Source organism: Triticum aestivum, chromosome 6B, assembly GCF_018294505.1.
Source record: "Triticum aestivum cultivar Chinese Spring chromosome 6B, IWGSC CS RefSeq v2.1, whole genome shotgun sequence".
NCBI classification, from domain to species: Eukaryota; Viridiplantae; Streptophyta; class Magnoliopsida; order Poales; family Poaceae; genus Triticum; species Triticum aestivum.
The window spans coordinates 670,329,797-670,351,499 of record NC_057810.1 but is presented as its reverse complement, the minus strand read 5'-3'; the positions used below and the strand labels follow the sequence as shown (position 1 = coordinate 670,351,499).

At 40.1% G+C, this 21,703-nt stretch overlaps 1 long non-coding RNA gene across 1 annotated transcript; it reads left to right on the top strand.

Moving 5' to 3' along the window:
- The first annotated feature begins 12,959 nt into the window (after positions 1-12,959).
- LOC123135334 (uncharacterized) lies at positions 12,960-13,337 on the top strand. The gene is made up of 3 exons (XR_006465931.1): positions 12,960-13,044; positions 13,136-13,198; positions 13,277-13,337. It is a non-coding gene; the product is annotated as an uncharacterized lncRNA (long non-coding RNA).
- Positions 13,338-21,703: the final 8,366 nt, after the last annotated feature.

Genomic DNA, 21,703 nt, shown 5'->3' with positions numbered 1-21,703 from the left:
TCTGGAAAGTGTCCTTTATGTATTCCTCAGGGGTTATGGTTTCAATAATATTAGTTTCAACATTGATAGGATTGCCTGAAATATAGTGTTTAATTCTTTGACCGTTTACCACCCTCGGATTTGTGCCTTCGAAGTTGTTGATTTTTATGGCACCAGAACGATAGACCTCCTCGATAACGTAGGGACCTTCCCATTTTGAGAGAAGTTTTCCTGCAAAAAATCTTAAACGAGAATTGAATAATAACACATAATCTCCTACGTTAAACTCACGCTTTTGTATCCTCTTATCATGCCAGCTTTTGACTTTTTCTTTGAAAAGTTTGGCATTCTCATAAGCTTGGGTTCTCCATTCATCAAGTGAGCTAATATCAAATAACCTCTTCTCACCGGCAAGTTTGAAGTCATAATTAAGCTCTTTAATAGCCCAATATGCTTTATGTTCAAGTTCAAGAGGTAAATGACACACTTTTCCATACACCATCTTATAAGGAGACATACCCATAGGATTTTTGTATGTCGTTCTATAGGCCCATAATGCATCATCAAGTTTTTTGGACCAATTCTTTCTAGATCTATTCACAGTCTTTTGCAAATTAATTTGAGCTCTCTATTGCTCAACTCTACTTGACCACTAGACTGCGTATGATAAGGAGATGCTATTCTATGATTGACATCATACTTAGCAAGCATCTTATGGAAAGCACCATGAATAAAATGTGAACCACCATCAGTCATAAGATATCTAGGGACTTCAAACCTCAGAAAAATAACTTCTTTAAGCATTTTAATAGAAGTGTTGTGATCATCACTACTAGTTGGAATAGCTTCTACCCACTTATTAACGTAATCAACAACAACTAAAATATGTGTATAACCATTAGAGGCAGGAAAAGGTCCCATATAATCAAAGCCCCAAACATCAAACAGTTCAATAACAAGAGAATAATTCATAGGCATTTCTTGAAGTCTACTAATGTTACCTATTCTTTGACATTCATCACAAGATAAGTCAAACTTACGAGCATCTTTGAAAAGAGTAGGCCAATAAAAACCAGATTGTAGTACCTTGTGTGCAGTTCTATCTCCAGCGTGGTGTCCTCCATAAGATTCGGAGTGACACTTTCGTAGAATCTGTTGCTGTTCATGCTCATGCACACAACGTCTAATACCACCATCTACTCCTTCTTTATAAAGGTGTGGATCATCCCAGAAGTAATGTCTTAAATCATAAAAGAACTTTTTCTTTTGCTGGTATGTGAAAATAGGCGGTATAAATTTAGCAAGAATGTAATTAGCATAATCAGCATACCAAGGAGCAGTACGAGAAGCATTGACGACCGCTAATTGTTCATCAGGAAAGCTATCAATAATAGGCAGTGGGTCATCAAGAACATTCTCTAACCTAGACAAGTTATCTGCAACGGGGTTCTCAGCTCCTTTTCTATCAATAATATGCAAGTCAAATTCTTGGAGCAAGAGAACCCATCTAATGAGTCTAGGCTTAGCATCTTCCTTTTCCATAAGATATTTAATAGCAGCATGATCAGTGTGAATAGTAACTTTGGAATCAACAATATAAGGTCTAAACTTATCACATGCAAACACAACTGCTAAGAACTCTTTTTCAGTAGTAGCATAATTTCTCTGGGCAGTATCAAGAGTCTTACTAGCATACTGGATAACATTCAATTTCTTATCAACTCTTTGCCCAAGAACATCACCTACAACATAATCACTAGCATCGCACATAATTTCAAAAGGTAAATTCCAATCAGGTGGCTGAACAATAGGTGCAGTGATCAAAGCTTTCTTAAGTGTTTCAAAAGCTTCTACACAATCATCATCAAAGACAAAAGGAATATCTTTTTGCAATAAATTAGTCAGAGGCCTAGAGATTTTAGAAAAGTCCTTAATGAACCTCCTATAAAAACCGGCATGACCGAGGAAACTTCTTATACCTTTTATGTCCTTGGGACATGGCATCTTTTCAATAGCATCAACTTTGGCTTTATCAACTTCAATACCTCTCTCGGAGATCTTGTGCCCCAAGACAATGCCTTCATTAACCATAAAGTGACACTTTTCCCAATTCAGGACGAGACTAGTGTCTTCGCATCTCTGCAAAACTCGATCAAGGTTGCTCAAACAATCATCAAAAGAGGATCCATAGACAGAGAAGTCATCCATGAATACCTCACAAATCTTTTCACAAAAATCAGAGAATATAGCCATCATGCATCTTTGAAAGGTAGCAGGTGCATTACATAAACCAAAAGGCATATGTCTATAAGCAAAAGTACCAAAAGGGCAAGTAAAAGTAGTTTTAGATTGATCCTTCGCTGACACAGGTATCTGAGAGAAGCCAGAATAACCATCTAGAAAGCAAAAATGTGTGTGTTTGGATAGCCTTTCTAGCATTTGATCAATAAAAGGTAAAGGGTAATGATCTTTCTTAGTAGCTTTATTTAACTTACGGAAATCAATTACCATCCTATAACCTGTAATAATTCTTTGCGGGATCAATTCATCTTTATCATTAGGAACGACGGTAATACCTCCCTTTTTAGGGACACAATGGACAGGGCTTACCCATTCACTATCAGCAACGGGATAAATAATACCTGCCTCAAGGAGCTTTAGTATCTCCTTTCTTACCACTTCCTTCATCTTGGGATTTAATCGTCTTTGAGGATCTCTAACTGGTTTGGCATCTTTCTCCACTGAAATCTTGTGTTGACATAATGTGGGACTAATGCCCTTAAGATCATCCAGAGTATATCCAATAGCTGCTCGGTGCTTCTTCAGAGTTTTCAATAATCTTTCTTCTTCTTTCTCTGAAAGGTTAGCACTAATAATAACATGATATATTTCTTTTTCATCAAGATAAGCATACTTAAGATTATCAGGTAATGGTTTGAGTTCAAACACGGGATCACCCTTGGGTGGAGGGGGATCCCCAAGAATTTCAACGGGAAGGTTATGTTTCAGCATAGGTTCCTGTTTAAGGAACACTTCATCTATTTCTTCCCTTTCCTTCATAAACATATCGTTTTCATGGTCTAGCAAATATTGTTCTAACGGATCAGTTGGAGGAACAGCAATGGAAGCAAGACCAATAATCTCATCCTTACTAGGTGGTTCCCTTTCACGAGGTTGTCTACTAAACTTAGCGAAATTAAACTCATGAGACATACCATCTATGCCAACAGTGACAATATTCTTTTCACAATTAATCTTAGCACTAGCAGTATTCAAGAAGGGCCTACCAAAAATAATGGGACAAAAGGCATCTTGTGGGGAAGCAAGAACAAGAAAATCAGCAGGGTATTTAACTTTCCCACACAAAACTTCAACATCTCTAACAATCCCAATAGGTTTAATTGTATCCCTATTAGCAAGCTTAATAGTAACATCAATGTCTTCTAATTCAACGGGTGCAATGTCGTGCATAGTTTCTTTATAAAGATCATAAGGTATCGCACTAGCACTAGCACCCATATCACATAAGCCATGATAACAATGATCTCCTATTTTAACAAAAATAACAGGCGTGCCTACTACAGGTCTACGTGTCTTAGTATCTGGCCTAGCAATATTAGCAGTCTCACCCAAGATAGAAATAACATGCCCATCTAAGTCCTCATCCAAGAGATCTTTAACCATAGCAATACTAGGTTCAACATTAATTTGCTCAGGAGGTGTATAAGTCCTAGTATTACTCTTATGAACAATAGTCGAAGCTTTAGCATGATCCTTTATCCTAACAGGAAAAGGAGGTTTTTCAACATAAGCAGTAGGAACAATAGGATCACTATAGGTAATAGTCTTTTCTTCGACTGTAATAGGTGCAACTACTTTCACTTCAACAGGAGGATTATATTTAAACCACTTCTCCTTAGGGAGATCAACGTGAGTAGCAAAAGATTCACAAAAAGTAGCTACTATCTCAGAGTCAAGTCCATACTTAGCGCTAAATCCATGAAAAACATCGGTATCCATAAAAGATTTAACACAATCGAACTTAGGTGTCATACCTGACTCCTTACCATCGTCGGAACCCCAATCTTCAGAGTTGCGTTTAATTCTTTCCAATAAGTCCCATTTGAAATCAATAGTCTTCAGCATATAAGAACCAACACAGGAAGTATCGAGCAGGTTGCGATTATCAAGAGAAAGCCGAGCATAAAAATTCTGAATAATCATTTCCCGAGAGAGCTCATGATTGGGGCATGAATATAACATTGACTTAAGCCTCCCCCAAGCTTGAGCGATGCTTTCTCCTTCGCGAGGCCAGAAATTATATATGTAATTACGATCACGATGAACAAGATGCATAGGATAGAACTTCTGGTGAAATTCCAACTTCAATCGCTTATAATTCCAAGATCTCGTATCGTCACATAGCCTATACCATGTCATTGCATCTCCCTTCAAAGATAAAGGGAAGACCTTCCTTTTGACAACATCATCGGGAATACCTGCAAGCTTAAATAATCCACAAACTTCATCCACAAAGATAAGGTGTAAATCGGGATGCAATGTTCCATCTCCTGCAAATGGATTAGCTAGCAGTTTCTCTATCATACCCGAAGGAATCTCAAAGTAAATATTTTCATAAAGTTCAGTAGGTTGAGGAGCAACTCTTTGCTCTTCTGGTTGGGGTGAAGATACCCCAAACAAGCCCCTCAAAGGATTAGTTTCCATAGTGACAAGTAACAGAAAATTTCAGCACACTATATAAATGTTTCCTTACCAAGTTCCACTCACCAAAAGCGCTACACTCCCCGGCAACGGCGCCAGAAAAGAGTCTTGATGACCCACAAGTGTAGGGGATCTATCGTAGTCCTTTCGATAAGTAAGAGTGTCGAACCCAACGAGGAGCAGAAGGAAATGATAAGCGGTTTTCAGTAAGGTTTTCTCTGCAAGCACTGAAATTGTAGGTGATAGATAGTTTTGTGATAAGATAAATAGTAACGAGCAACAAGTAAATAAAGTAAATAAAGTGCAGCAAGGTGGCCCAATCCTTTATGTAGCAAAGGATAAGCCTGGACAATTTCTAATAATGATAAAGGAGCTCCCGAGGACACATTGGGAATTATCGTCAAGCTAGTTTTCATCACGTTCATATGATTCGCGTTCGGTACTTTGATAATTTGATATGTGGGTGGACCGGTACTTGGGTACTGCCCTAACTTGGACAAGCATCCCACTTATGATTAACCCCTATTGCAAGCATCCGCAACTACAAAAGAAGTATTAAGGTAAACCTAACCACAACATTAAACATATGGATCCATATCAGCCCCTAACGAAGCAACGCATAAACTAGGGTTTAAGCTTCTGTCACTCTAGCAACCCATCATCTACTTATTACTTCCCCATGCCTTCCTCTAGGCCCAAATAATGGTGAAGTGTCATGTAGTCGACGTTCACATAACACCACTAGAGGAAAAGACAACATACATCTCATCAAAATATCGAACGAATACCAAATTCACATGACTACTAATAGCAAGACTTCACCCATGTCCTCAGGAACAAACGTAACTACTCACAAAGCATATTCATGTTCATAATCAGAGGAGTAATAATATGCATAAAGGATCTGAACATATGATCTTCCACCAAGTAAACCAATTAGCATCAACTACAAGGAGTAATCAACACTACTAGCAACCCACAGGTACCAATTTGTGGTTTTCATAAAAGATTGGATACAAAGAGATAAACTAGGGTTTTGAGAGGAGATGGTGCTGGTGAAGATGTTGATGGAGATTGACCCCCTCCCGATGAGAGGATCGTTGGTGATGACGTTGGTGATGATTTCCCCCTCCCGGAGGGAAGTGTCCCCGGCAGAACAGCTCCGCCAGAGCCCTAGATTGATTCCGCCAAGGTTCCGCCTCGTGGCGGCGGAGTTTCGTCCCGTAAGCTTGCCCACGATTTTTTCCAGGGTAAAAGTGATGATATAGCAGAAGATGGACGCCGGAGGCCCACCAGGGGCCCAGGAGATAGGGGGCGCGCCCTATAGGGGGGGGCGCCCCCTGTCTCCTGGACAGGGTGTGGGCCCCCTGGCCTATTTCTTTCGCTCAGAAATTCTTATAAATTCCAAAAAGTTGTTTCGTGGAGTTTCAGGACTTTTGGAGCTGTGCAGAATAGGTTTCCAACATTTGCTCCTTTTCCAGCCAGAATTCCAGCTGCCGGCATTCCCCCTCTTCATGGTAAACCTTGTAAAATAAGAGAGAATAGCCATAAGTATTGAGATATAATGTGTAATAACAGCCCATAATGCAATAAATATTGATATAAAAGCATGATGCAAAATGGACGTATCAAAAAGCTCGAACCCAAGTCGGAAAAATGCGTCTTCATAGGATACCCTAAGGAAACCATTGGGTATACCTTCTACCTCAGATCCGAGGGCAAGATTTTCGTTGCCAAAAACGGGTCCTTTCTGGAGAAAGAGTTTCTCTCGAAAGAAGTAAGTGGGAGGAAAGTGGAACTTGATGAAGTACTACCTCTTGAACCGGTAAGTAGCGCAGCTCAGGAAGATGTTCGTGTGGTGCCTGCTCCGTCTAGAGAGGAAGTTAATCATGATGATCAAGGTACTTAGGATCAAGTTACTACTGAACTTTGTAGGTCCACAAAGACACGTTCCACACAAGAATGGTATGGCAACCTTGTCCTGGAAATCATGTTGTTAGACAACGGTGAACCTTCGAACTATGAAGAAGCGATGATGGGCCCAGATTCCAACAAATGGCTTGAAGCCATGCAATCCGAGATAGGATCCATGTATGCAAAAAAGTATGGACTTTGACAGACTTGCCCGATGATCGACGAGTGATAGAAAACAAATGGATCTTTAAGAAGAAGACGGACGCGGATGGTAATGTTACCATCTATAAGGCTCGACTTGTCATTAAGGGTTATCGACAAGTTCAAGGGGTTGACTACGATGAGACTTTCTCTCCCGTAGCAAAGCTGAAGTCCATCCGAATCATGTTAGCAATTGCCGCATACTATGATTATGAGATATGGCAAATGGATGTCAAAACGGCATTCCTTAACGGCTATCTTAAGGAAGAATTGTATATGATGCAGCCGGAAGGTTTTGTCGATCCTAAGAATGCTAACAAGGTATGCAAGCTCCAGCGATCCATCTATGGGCTGGTGCAAGCATCTGGGAGTTGGAACATTCACTTTTATGAGATGATCAAAGCATTTGGGTTTATGCAGACTTATGGAGAAGCCTGCGTTTACAAGAAAGTGAGTGGGAGCTGTGTAGAATTTCTCATATTATATGTGGATGACATACTTTTGATGGGAAATGACATAGAACTTTTGGACATCATAAAGGCCTACTTGAATAAGTGTTTTTCAATGAAGGACCTTGGAGAAGTTGCTTATATATTAGGCATCAAGATCTATAGAGATAGATCGAGACGCCTCATAGGTCTTTCACAAAGCACATACCTTGACAAGATATTGAAGAAGTTCAATATGGATCAATCCAAGAAGGGGTTCTTGCCTGTGTTGCAAGGTGTGAAATTGAGCTCGGCTCAATCCCCAACCACGACAGAAGATAAAGAAAAGATGAGTGTCATTCCCTATGCCTCGGCCATAGGGTCTATTATGTATGCCATGATGTGTACCAGACCTGATGTAAACCTTGCCATAAGTTTGGTAGCAAGATACCAAAGTAATCCCGGCATGGAACACTGGACAGTGGTCAAGAATATCCTGAAGTACCTGAAAAGGACTAAGGATATGTTTCTCATTTATGGAGGTGACGAAGAGCTCATCGTAATGGGTTACGTTGAAGCTAGCTTCGACACAGGTCTGGATGACTCCAAGTCACAAACCGGATACGTGTATATTTTGAATGGTGGGGTGGTAAGCTGGTGCAGCAGCAAGCAAAGCGTCGTGGCGGGATCTACATGTGAAGCGGAGTACATGGCAGCCTCGGAGGCAGCACATGAAGCAATCTGGATGAAGGAGTTCATCACCGATCTAGGAGTTATTCCGAATGCGTCGGGGCCGATCACTCTCTTCTGTGACAACACTGGAGCAATTGCCCTTGCCAAGGAGCCCAGGTTTCACAAGAAGACCAGGCACATCAAGCGTCGCTTCAACTCCATTCATGAAAATATTCAAGATGGAGACATAGATATTTGCAAAGTGCATACGGATCTGAATGTCGCAGATCCGTTGACTAAACCTCTTCCGCGAGCAAAACATGATCAACACCAGAACTCTATGGGTGTTCGATTCATCACAGTGTAACTAGATTATTAACTCTAGTGCAAGTGGGAGACTGTTGGAAATATGCCCTAGAACCAACAATAAAAGGGATAATTAGATTTATGCCCCTAGTTGTGTCCCACTCGTCTGTTTTACCCCTAATTCCCAAAAGTCACCGGTTCTGTCCAAGTCACTTTTCTCCTCTTATGCTTTTGCCCTTTGACCGTTTGACCATCAATTTGAAAACTTCATAACTAATTCATACTAAATTAGAAAAATGCAAATAAGATACCAAAATATTCAGAAAAACATCACCTATATGTCAGTGTCATTTGCATTCATGAAAAAAGTGTTGAAAAGTGCACACCTGAGTTTTAGCTCTTTTGGTACCACCATGAATAGTAAATTCTAAAAATATTCAAAAAATCAAAAAAAATATGGTGGCAAAGAACGAAAAATGTTCTAAGTGCTTGCCAAGTTTCATTAGGGAACGACATTCGTGGAAGCGTGGCAAAAAGATAATCTATTTTGGAGAGCTGATTGTTTTTTTTTTGCCGCGGCACCCACGAATGTTATTCCCTGATGAAACTTGGCAGGCACTTAAAACATTTGTCATTCTTTGCCACCAAATGTTTTTTGTTTTTTGAACTCTTTTAGATTTTACTATTCATGGTGGTATCAAAAGAGGTAAAACTCAGATGTGCACTTTTCAACACTTTTTTCATGAATGCAAATGACACTGACATATAGGTGATGTTTTTCTAAACATTTTGGTATCTTATTTGCATTTTTTTGATTTAGTATGAATTAGTTATGAAGTTTTCAAACTAATGGTCAAACGGTAAAAGGTCAAAATCATAAGAGAAGCAAAGTGACTTGGACAGAACCGGTGACTTTTGGGAATTAGGGGTAAAACAGATGAGTGGGACACAACTAGGGGCATAAATCTAATTATCCCATAATAAAATGATCATTATTATATTTCCTTGTTCATGATAATTGTCTATTGTTCATGCTATAATTGTATTAACCGGAAACCGTGATACATGTGTGAATACATAGACCATAACATGTCCCTAGTGAGCCTCTAGTTGACTAGCTCATTGATCAACATATGGTCATGGTTTCCTGACTATGGACATTGGATGTCATTGATAATGGGATCACATCATTAGGAGAATGATGTGATGGACAAGACCCAATCCTAAGCATATCACAAAATCGTGTAGTTTGTTTGCTAAAGCTTTTCTAATGTCAAGTACCAGTTCCTTAGACCATGAGATTGTGTAACTCCCAGATACCGTAGGAGTGCTTTGGGTGTACCAAACGTCACAACGTAACTGGGTGACTATAAAGGTGCATTGCAGGTATCTCCAAAAGTGTCTGTTGGGTTGGCACGAATCGAGACTGGAATTTGTCACTCCGTATGACGGAGAGGTATCTCTGGGCCCACTCGGTAATGCATCATCATAATGAGATCAATGTGACTAAGTGGTTAGTCATGGGATCATGCATTATGTAACAAGTAAAGTGACTTGCTGGTAACGAGATTGAACAAGGTATTGGGATACCGACGATCGAACCTCGGGCAAGTAACGTACCAATTGACAAAGGGAACTGCATATAGGATTACTTGAATCCTCGACATCGTGGTTCATCCAATGAGATCATCGTGGAACATGTGGGAGCCAACATGGGTATCCAGATCCCACTGTTGGTTATTGGCCGGAGAGCTGTCTCGGTCATGTCTGCTTGATTCCGAACCCGTAGGGTCTATAGACTTAAGGTTCGATGAAGCTAGGGTTATTAGGAAGACTTGTATGTGATTACCGAATGTTGTTTGGAGTCCCGGATGAGATCTTGGACATCATGAGGAGTTCCAGAATGGTCCGGAGGTGAAGATTTATATATGGGAAGTTGTCATACGGTCACCGGAAAAGTTCGGGGGCACACTGGTATTGTACCGGGGCCACCAGAGGGGTTCCGGGGGTCCACCGGGAGGGGCCACCTCTCTCGGAGGGCCTTATGGGCCGTAGAGGGAAGGGAACCAGCCCTTGGAGGGCTGGGCGCATCCCCCCTTGGGCCCATGCGCCTAGGGTTGGGGGGGAAACCCTAAAGAGGGCGCCCCCTTGCTTGGGGGGCAAGCCCCCTCCCCTTGCCCCCCCTCTAGATCTCATCTAGAGGGGGACGACCCTCCTTCCCCCTTCTCCTATAAATAGAGGGGCGAGGAGAGGGCTACAACACAACACCTAAGGCGCAGCCCCTCCCCTCCCCAACACCTCTCCTCCTCCGTAAGAGCTTGGCAAAGCCCTGCCAGAGTACTGCCTCTCCATCACCACCATGCCGTCGTGCTGCTGTTGGAGCCCCTCTTCCTCAACCTCTCCCTCCTCCTTGCGGGATCAAGGAGCGGGAGACGTCACCAGCCTGCACGTGTGTTGAACGCGGAGGTGCCGTTGTTCGGCTCTAAGATCAGAATCCACCGTGATCTTAATCGCTTCGAGTACGACTCCCTCATCCGCGTTCTCGTAACACTTCCGTCTCGCGGTCTTCAAGGGTATGAAGATGCACTTCCCTCTCTCTATTTGCTAGTTACTCCATAGACTGATCTTGGTGATGCGTAGAAATTTTTTATTTTCTGCAACGAACCCCAACAGGTGGATACGTCTCCAACGTATATATCTATAATTTTTTATTGTTCCATGCTATTATATTATCTGTTTTGGATGTTTTATACGCATTAATATGCTTTTTATATTGTTTTTGGACTAACCTATTATTCTAGAGCCCAATGTCAGTTTCTGTTTTTTTGCCTGTTTTAGAGTTTCGCAAAAAAAGAATATCAAACGGAATCCAAACGGAATAAAACTTTCGCGATGATCTTTCTTGGACCAAAAGCAAACCAGGAGACTTGGAGATGAAGTCGGAGAAGCAACGAGGCGGCCACGAGGGTGGAGGGCGCGCGGCGCGCCCAAGGGGGTTGGGCGCGCCCCCTACCTCGTGGGCCCCTCGAGGTACTCCTGACCTAATTCTTTCGCGCATATATACTCATATACCCCAAAACCATCAGGGGAGCCACGAAAACACTTTTCCACTGCCGCAACCTTCTGTACCCGTAAGATCCCATCTAGGGGCCTTTTCCGGCGTCCTATCGAAGGGGGATTCGATCACGGAGGGCTTCTACATCAACACCATTGCCCTTCTGATGAAGCGTGAGTAGTTTACCACAGACCTACGGCTTTACAGATGTACAAACAGAAAGCACCAAGTCAAAGAAAGACATGGCTGAACTGCGCTACGATTTGTGAGCCCAGAACTACCCTTGAAAGCACACCTAGCTGAATCACACACTTTGGGTGTGACTAAAACATAAAAATCACTATGATACTTCTTATTACTAGCACTAATTGAATTGAAGATCTTCCATATAGCCCAACCCGAAAGAAGTCAACAAATGCAAAAAAAGAAAAAGAAGGAACAACTCCCAGCTTACTGAATCCAGGATCAAGCCATCGACCACCGTATCAAAGATCCATTAGTAGAAGTAAGGACAACATATTAAAGTGAGAACACAACACTTCAAAACAAAAAGATTAGGACGGTCATTTACCTCTAGCATGCTTTAACATGAACATATCCCAAGATTGCCGTACAGTGGACGTGTGGCAGCACAGCGACGGAACAGGACCACCACCAGAAAAGCTTAGGCCCAACTACAGTGACCCACTCCCAGGTCCCAGCCCAAAATTCTCCATGCTACTACTGAAGTTGCACCAATTCCTATTTGGCACATGGGTTGGCACATTAGCGTTAGCGCTCCACCGTTTCAGCCGATTTTTATGTTAACCTTACTGTTCTAGGCCTCATTTCTGCAACTTTTTTCATTTTCTGGTTTTATTGTCTGAATTTTTTCTTACTTGACTTTTTTAAGTATGGCTTTAGGGTTTTTAATTTTAGTGATTTCTTCTGGGTTCGGTTTTCTCTTTGTGTGTCTTTCAGTTTTCTGTTCTTTTCTAAAATTTTGTGTAACATAAACATTCTTTTAATATATGCTTTTTTTGGGTTAATATACGTTTTCCCAATACACACAGAACATTTTTAATGTACTATGGACATTTTTTTATCGTGTAAAATTTTCAAATATAATTTAAATATCTTTTTAATATTTCCTGAACTTCTCTTTTATATGGTTCACATTTACATAATATAAATGAGGATTTCAAAAAAATTAATATACATTAAATACTAAGTGAACTTTTTTTAATATAAGATGAAGATTTTCAAAATACACACAGAACTTTTCAGTAGCTGCTATATATCGTCAACTGCGAGTAATAACGTTACATAGCCTTCAGTTCCTAGTCATTGGGCCGGTCCATTTTCATGGGAGATGTTTATCTTGTATTTAAAATGTTAAAAATATTTAAAAATGTTTGTCTTGTATTTAAAAAGGTTCAATGTGCGTTAAAACTGTTAAAATTTATTTGAAAAACATTTATTGTATAATTAAATATGTTTAAAGTGTATTAAAATTCCATGTTCTAAAAATGTTCAAAATTATTTGAACAATTTTGATCATGTATTATTTAAGAAATGTTCATCGTGCATTAATATTACATTATATGAAAAATAGGCTTCATGTATTTCGAAAATGCTTAACATGTATGTATAATTTTCTTAATTGTGTTGTGATGACTAATAATTTACGTGTTTTTTTCGAAGATGGATATGCATCGTGTGCTCGGGAGGCACGTCGCCGTCGACAAGAAATCTGTATGGGAAAGCGACCTGTTGACTGTACTCAGGGTTGGTTTACACTTAGGTTTACAGCGTTCTTTTGTGGGTTCTCATTGATTATGTATAGTCAGATGTTTCTCTTTTTTTGTCTATATTGCAGGTGTATATTCGTTTACTTCCTCCAATGGTGTACCATCACTTCCAATTTCTGATTCTCATTTTGGTATGTTGATCTGTTTATTTGGTGTACATATTTTATTTTGTTTTTCTATTTCCAGAGTTCCCCTTTTCCTTTTTTCAGGCCAATTGAATGACAGTGATGGTGTTGAGATTGGTGTCCAGGTGGTTGAGACAGTTGGTTGTGAGTTTGTTGACACTTCTGTTGATGTGCCATCTGAAAATTCAACTCTTCATGACCATCAGTTTGGCGATGAGTTGATAGTTGTTCCTCCACGTGTTGTCCCATTGTTGAGCATGGGTCCTCATGACAGGCCAATCCCTTTAGGTTTGTTTCATTGTATACTGGTGTTTGTGTTTTTAAATATTTCTGCTATCTGTTCATGTGATTCATTAGTGATACTTTTGTTATATTTAGTCCTAGGCACACCTATTTTGGACCGCTTGGATATTTTGTACAATCGGCGCAAACGCAAGAATGATCATTTACTGCTACATCATTCTCTACTACTGACCTGTAAACGATGTTTAATTACTTTATGGTTTTAGCATGCTTATGTTTTTTATTACAGTTCGACTGATGCAGCCACCTTTTCCTAAGGAGTATATTCGTTTACTTAAACGTAATATTTTGTGTTTTCTTATTCTCTTTTTTATATATGGGTTTCCTTGGTTGTTCCGATTTATTGAATGTACTAATTTGTAACTTTTGCCAGTTGTTTCACGGGGGAGGTCTTATTATGGCGCACCAGGTTTTACCTGTCGGAAATGTGGGGCATTTTATTGGTTTCATGAAGGGTCCACACGTCATAAGGATGCTAATCCCCTACAACCTATTTATACCGGTTGTTGCCTTGATGGCAAGATTTCTTTGCCAAAGTTTGCTGATTGGCCCTGCCCGTTGAAGGATTTACTTCGTTTCAATGGTGGCCCTGTTTGTGCCTGTTTCATGCGCTTGATTAGAGATTATAATTCTATGTTTTGTTTCACATCTCTTGGTGCTCAAATTGATCACAATGTTAACGCTGGGGGTAGTCCATACATATTTAAAATGAACGGGGTCGTTTATCACATAATTGGTCCTCTTCTTCCTTCTGAAGATGAAAACCCTAAGTTTGCACAACTATATATTGTTGATTCAGCTGATGAAGTCAAAAGTAGAATTAATGTGTTTGATCGTGAAGGCGATAGTTCTCTTGAGCCTGATCCAGAAATAGTAGCCAGCCTCATCGATATGTTGAATAGGCATCATCATTTGGTACACAAATATAGAATTGCTCGCCAAAATTTTTCTTCTCCTGATGGGCCAAAGGTTTCTATCCGCTTCTTAGGAAATGATGGCAGGCCCCATGACACGCGTTTTTATGGTCCAATGGCTTGTGAGGTGGCTGTTGTGATTGTTGGTGATCTTACTCCTGATCGCAAGAAATGTGATGTGGTTGTAGAGACACATGCTGGTATGTTGGAGCACGTATATTCTCCCAATTCTAACCTTATGGCTCTACAATACCCCTCGGTTTTTCCATATGGGGATAAAAGTTACCATTTGGGTATTAAATATGTCTACAATGATGATGATTTTTCCAGTCTGAATGCACGTGGTGTTCTGTTTGAGGAGACACCTGATACTGGTGCTATTGTGCCTCGGCGTTCTAAAGTGCCACAGAGCCAAGTTTGTATGTTGGAGTATTATGGTTACTATTTTCATTACCGTGAGGGGGAACCAAATCCTTACACCAGTTGTGGGCGACTTAGTCAACAGGTGGCTGTCAATGCTTATTCTTGTGTTGAGTCAGACCGTTTGGAGTACCATTTTTGGAATCAGGATAATTTACGATCCGAGACTTACCAGGGAATATCTGATGCAATTGGAGAAGGTAGTTCTACTGGAAAGAATGTTGGTGTGCAATTTATAATACATGGAAGTTTCACTGGTGGGCGTCGGTATATGGTTTTGAATTATCATGATGGAATGGCTATTTGTCATGAATATGGTGCTCCAGATTTATTCATCACTTTCACATGTAATCCAAAGTGGCAAGAAATTATTGATGCTCTTGCTTCCGAGCCTGGATAGGTTCCTGCTGATCGACCTGATATTGTTACACGAGTTTTCAACATGAAGTTTGCTGAATTTCTAACTGATGTGAAAAATGGTTCGCTTTTCGGTCCTATTCAAGCATGTAAGATACATTTCCATGCTAATTTTTAAAATCTTACCTTTTGTTACTTATTTATTTTGATATTTAATGCCATGCAGTCTAGCTTGATGTACTTGGATTCTGTTTTTAGGCAAAATATTTGATACATTTATTTTTTTTCATGTAGATTTGTATGTTGTAGACTTTTAGAAGAGAGGTCTTCCTCATACTCATACGTTAGTTTGGTTGAAGGCCAGTACCAAGGATCCTTCTCCAGCTTTTATCAACAAGCTGATTTGTGCTGAATTACCGGACCCTTTGGTGTATCCACTTGGATATGCTCTTGTGGACGAATTTATGGTACATGGTTCATGTGGAGTGCAAAATGATAAATGTGCATGCATGAAGAATAGTAGTTGTTCCAAAAGGTTTCAAAAACCTTTTAGTGATGAAACAATGGTTGATGATGTCGGATTTCCTGTTTACCGTCGTCGCCACAATGGTCGGTATGTGCTCAGAAAGAAGGACACTCTACAGCTTGGAAATGAGTGGGTTGTTCCCTATAATATGAATCTTCTTAAACATTTTGAAGCTCATATAAATGTTGAATGGTGCAACAAAACAAATCTTTTAAAAGATTTGTTCAAGTATCTTACAAAGGGGCATGATGTTGTACGAATGCGTATTGAAACCACCAATGAACGAAGAGGTGTTTTTACTGTTCCATTTCCTACTGGTAGAAATGAGATTGACGATTACATCAAATGCAGGTTCCTATTGATATTTTACTTTTTGCACAATTAATTTTTGTCATTTTTTCTTTTAATTTATGTTTTTTATTTTATTAATATTGAGTTGTTAAAATTGTTTTTGTTACTCTTGTGCCAAGGTACCTATCTGCATGTGAAGCTCTTTGGAGAATGTTTGCCTATGATATTCATGGATGATAACCTTCAATTGAGAGATTAGTTGTCCATCTTCCTAATATGAATAGGGTTATTTTCAGTGAGGAAGCCAATCTTGATGGAGTTTTAAATAATCCATCTACTTTGAAGACAATGCTGACTGAATGGTTTGTTGCAAATCATAAGCATATGTCTGCTAGATCGCTTACATATTTGGAATTTCCTATTCAATGGATTTGGAACGCTAGCGACAAGCTGTGGACAAAGAGAAAACAACAAAAAAGCTTGGTAGCAAGATAGGTCATATTTATCATGTACATCCCGGTACTGGCGAAGTATTCTTTCTTCGGATGTTGCTCATGGTTGTTCCCGATGCTACTTGCTATGAGGATTTGAGAACACACAATGGTCAATGTTATGATACTTTTAAGGAAGCATGTCAATCCAGAGGATTAGTAGGTGATGACAACGGATGGTTTAAGTTATTTGATGAAGCTATTGTATGGGCAAGTGCATTTCAGTTGAGGCATCTTTTTATGACCATTCTTCTTCACTATGAAGTTGGAAATGGTCGTGCTCTTTTTGATCGGTTTTGGCCAAGTATGGCCGAAGATATATCACTTAGGTTGTCCAGAACTTTGGATAATCCTAGATATAAAGTGCCAAAAGATTTTCTACAAAATCAACTCCTTTGTGAGCTATCTTCTATGTTTATTAAAAATCGATCATACCTTGCTTCTTTCAACTTAACCTCACGCAAGATTCCTATCAGGAATGAATGCTTAAACAGGTTGATTCTTGAAGAGTTAAGCTATTATGTAGCTAAGTTGGCTATCGAATCAGAATCACTATATCACAAATTGAATGATGAACAAAGAAATATATACTTTGAAATATTGGGTGTTGTTCGTGCAAACAAAGGAGGAGTATTTTTTTTTGTTTCTGGACATGGTGGCACTGGGAAAACTTTCCTTTGGAATTCAGTTATTGCTGCCCTTAGGTCTGAAAAGCAAATAGTGCTCGTCATTGCCTCATATGGAGTGGCATCTCTTCTTTTACCAGGTGGCCGAACTGGACACTCAAGGTTTAAAATTCCACTGGACGTTCATGAACAGAGTCAATGTGGTATATCAAGAAGTTCTATGTTGGCCGCGTTATGACAGAGGACATGTCTTATTCTATGGGATGAAGCTCCAATGAATCATCATTGTTATTTTGAAGCTTTAGATAGAATATTGAGGGATGTTCTTTCAGCTGAGAATGAAGAAAATCGGTTGTTACCATTGGGAGGAAAGGTATTTTTATACGGCTGTGATTTTAGACAAATTTTACCAATCGTTGAAGGTGGAACAAGAGAAGACATTATTGGTGCCTCATTGATGAGCTCCCCGTTATGGGCCCATATGAAAGTTTTCAAGTTGCTTACCGATATGCGGCTATCAAATCCGAATTTGTGCCAAGATGAACATGCTGAGTTAGCAGATTTTTCTGATTGGGTGCAAAATATTGGTAATGGCTCCATTGCTATGCATTGTAAGAATGATGAGACTACACCGTCTTGGATTTCCATTCCTGAGGATTTGGTGTTAAACCCCATTGAAGATCATATGCATGTTGTTGTTGACAATATATATGATGATTTCCACTTGAACTATGATAATGGTGATATTTATCACAACGTGCTATTGTGTGCCCCATCAATAATGTTGCAGATGAACTAAATGATGTAGTCTTCGGCCGTGTTCCAGGAGATTACACTGATTATTTAAGTTGTGATTCAATATCAAAATCTACAGATCCTATCGATCAAATGGAGTTATTTTATCCGCCTGAATTATTGAATTCTATAGTTATCAACAATTTTCCACGACACAAAATTAGACTTAAAGTTGGTGCTCCTGTCATGCTTCTTCGGAATATTAACCAGTCATGGGGCATGTGTAATGGTACGCGGTTGATTATCACTCGATTAGGTGACAGAGTATTGGAAGGAGAAATTATTACTGGTACAAACAAGGGTCAATGTGTGTGCATTCCGCGAATAGCTCTTAATTCGATAGGGTGAAAATGGCCATTCACATTGAGAAGGTGTCAATGTCTAGTTCGATTATGTTATGTGATGACAATAAACAAAAATGGCTAACCATGATCTGCTGAACAAGCCAACCAATGGATCATTTAAAATTGAGAACAACGAACTTTGAATATTTGAAACAGATATAATTAAACTTCCTGGCATGTTGTTTCGTTCTTATGCCGGACATGGCGTTCTGTTAATAATATTTCCAGCAATCCATGTAACCCATTGCTCATTTCTTTGTCAAAAAACAACATTGCATTGCGGTGTGATCAAAATATATTTTGGCAGCACTATTTTTTCTTTCAAATCCATACGAACATTGCCATCAGCTGTGTTCATAAACGGCTGGTATTCCTCTAGACTGAATAATGTTCTGACTAAGCAGAAATGAATAAGCAATTTCTTAGGTAGAAACATTGTGCGCAGAAAAGAGATAGCAAATTCACTACAAGTAGAAAAGAAATCCTTACTTTGAGGAAGATATTAAGACAAACATGTGGTGTGCAAATCTGCAAACAACTGCTACCTCCACCAAGGCTTGGCCCATATTAGCAAAAGAATTGCATCCCAAGAAAATGAATAACTTCACAACTACATCTCAGACCAAGATTAATCTATCAAACAATCAAAAAATATATACAAATAGGAGTTAGTAATTGTCTAACTGGACATTGTATTTGAGGTTAAAATGGAATACAATGTACTGCCAATATACACAAGGAAATAAGGCACTCACAATTCATGGCTGAAATTGAAGTGTGAATTCTTAATTTATTATACAACCACTCACTCCAAGATGGGGCTTTGCATAGAGGTGAAACCAACACCAGACCAAGAACCCTTTCCCTCTACTTTGTCTAGGATAATATATAAAACAAATTGTTAGCCAAATAGCAAGCTTTAAATACCTAATCGTGCAAACACATACTCCAAAGAAGATAAGCATATAGGCACCGGCGGTGTGACACCCATGCACATCACAGACCCTAAACTACAAGAGCAATGCCACAATAACATCAGAGAACTCCTTTAGGCACTAACATAATACAAAAAAGTAAGCCAATTATTACCTGAGGAAATCAAGAACATCCGCCATCTGATAGGCGAGCTTATCAACATATAGCTCATGTACATCTGATGGAATTGGAGTTGCTCCCAACTGTAAGACAACAGATGCCATGAAAGACAAACATGTAAGAACTGAAGGTAATAGGGGCAGAATAGTAAATGACTATGTTAAATATGGAGGAACATATGATGATGACTGACCTCATGGTGTTGAGGAGTAATATGGTAAATACAAACATTGTGAAGCAATAGGAACGCAACCTGTGAGCAGAAGAACAATCCTTGGAAGCAGAACATATCTACCAAATAGGAATACAACACATGAGCTACCTTGTTATAGCAAAATTTATAACAGCAACCACAAAGAAAATGATATCACTTACGTCTTCTTCTCCATACACAAAGACAGATACATATCCATATCCGGAGATGAGAGACAAGATATCCATCTGGTCCTTGATCGACTCCGTAATAAAAGCGAGCCCATAAATAAGAGGTACAAAAAGAAAGGGAATAGGGTGTGAGTCCCTAAGAACCACATAATGACCAGTTCAAAAAAAGAGAGAGCCACAAAGCGATTCTTACCGGATAGCTTGATTGTTCACAAGGGCCATAGTGTTGGGGAATGCGGTAATTTGAAAAAAACCTACAATCACGCAAGATCTATCTCTAGGTGATGCATAGAAACGAGAGGGGAGAGTGTTGTCTACGTACCCTCGTAGACCGAAAGTGGAAGCGTTATGACAATGCGGTTGATGTAGTCATATGTCTTCATGATCCAACCGATCCTCACCGAAGGTACGACACCTCCGCGATCTGCACACGTTCAGATCGGTGACGTCCCACAAACTCTAGATCCAGCTGAGGTAGAGAGAGAGAGTTTCGTTAGCACGATGGCGTGGTGACGGTGATGATGAAGTTACCAGCGCAGAGCTTCTCCTAAGCACTACGATGATATGACTGAGGTGTGTAACTGTGGAGGGGGGCACCGCACACGGCTAAAACAATTGTTAACTTGTGTGTTCTAGGGTGCCCCCCTGCCCCCGTATATAAAGGAGCAAGGGGGAGGCCGGCCGGCCCTCCAAGGGCACGCCCCCAATAGGGGAATCCTACTAGGGCTCCAAGTCCTAGTAGGTTTCCACCTAAAGGGAGAGACGGGGAAGGAAGGAGAGGGAGAGGGGGAAGGCAAGGGGGCGCCCCCCCCCCCTTCCTTGTCCTATTCGGACTCAAGGGGAGGAGGCGAGCGGCCTGCCTTGGTCGGCCCCTCTCTCTCTCCACTAGGTCCCATCGAGGCCCATTAGTTCCCCGGGGGGTTCTGGTAACCCTCCGGCACTCCGGTTTTATCCGAAACTTCTCCGGAACACTTCCGTTCTCTGAATATAGTCGTCCAATATATAAATCTTTATGTCTCGACCATTTCGAGACTCCTCGTCATGTCTGTGATCACATCCAGGACTCCGAACAATCTTCTGTACATCCTATCACATAAACTCATAATACCAATCCTCATTGAACATTAAGCGTGTGGACCCTACGGGTTCGAGAACTATGTAGACAAGACTAAGACACGTTTCCAGTCAATAACCAATACCGGAACCTCGATGCTCATATTGGTTCCTACATATTCTATGAACATCTTTATCGTTCAAACCACATAACAACATACGTTGTTCCCTTTGTCATCGGTATGTTACTTGCCCGAGATTCGATCGTCGGTATCTCAATACCTAGTTCAATCTCATTACCGGCAAGTACCTTTACTCGTTCCGTAATACTTCATCCCCCAACTAACTCATTAGTCACAATGCTTGCAAGGCTTATAGTGATGAGTATTACCGAGAGGGCCCAGAGATACCTCTCCGAAACACGGAGTGACAAATCCTGATCTCGATCTATGCCAACCCAACAAATACCTTTGGAGACACCTGTAGAGCACCTTTATAATCACCCAATTATGTTGTGACGTTTGGTAGCACACAAAGTGTTCCTCCGGTATTCGGGAGTTGCATAATCACATAGTCTGAGGAACTTGTATAAGTCATAAAGAAAGTAGTAGCAATGAAACTGACATGATCATAATGCTAAGCTAACGGATGGGTCATGTCCATCACATCATTCTCCTATGATGTGATCCCATTCATCAAATGACAGCACATGTCTATGGTTAGGAAACATAACCATCATTGATTAATGAGCTAGTCAAGTAGAGGCATACTAGGGACTATATGTTTTGTCTATGTATTCCCACATGTACTAAGTTTCTGGTTAATACAATTCTAGCATAAATAATAAACATTTATCATGAATTAAGGAAATAAATAATAACTTTATTATTGCCTCTAGGGCATATTTCCTTC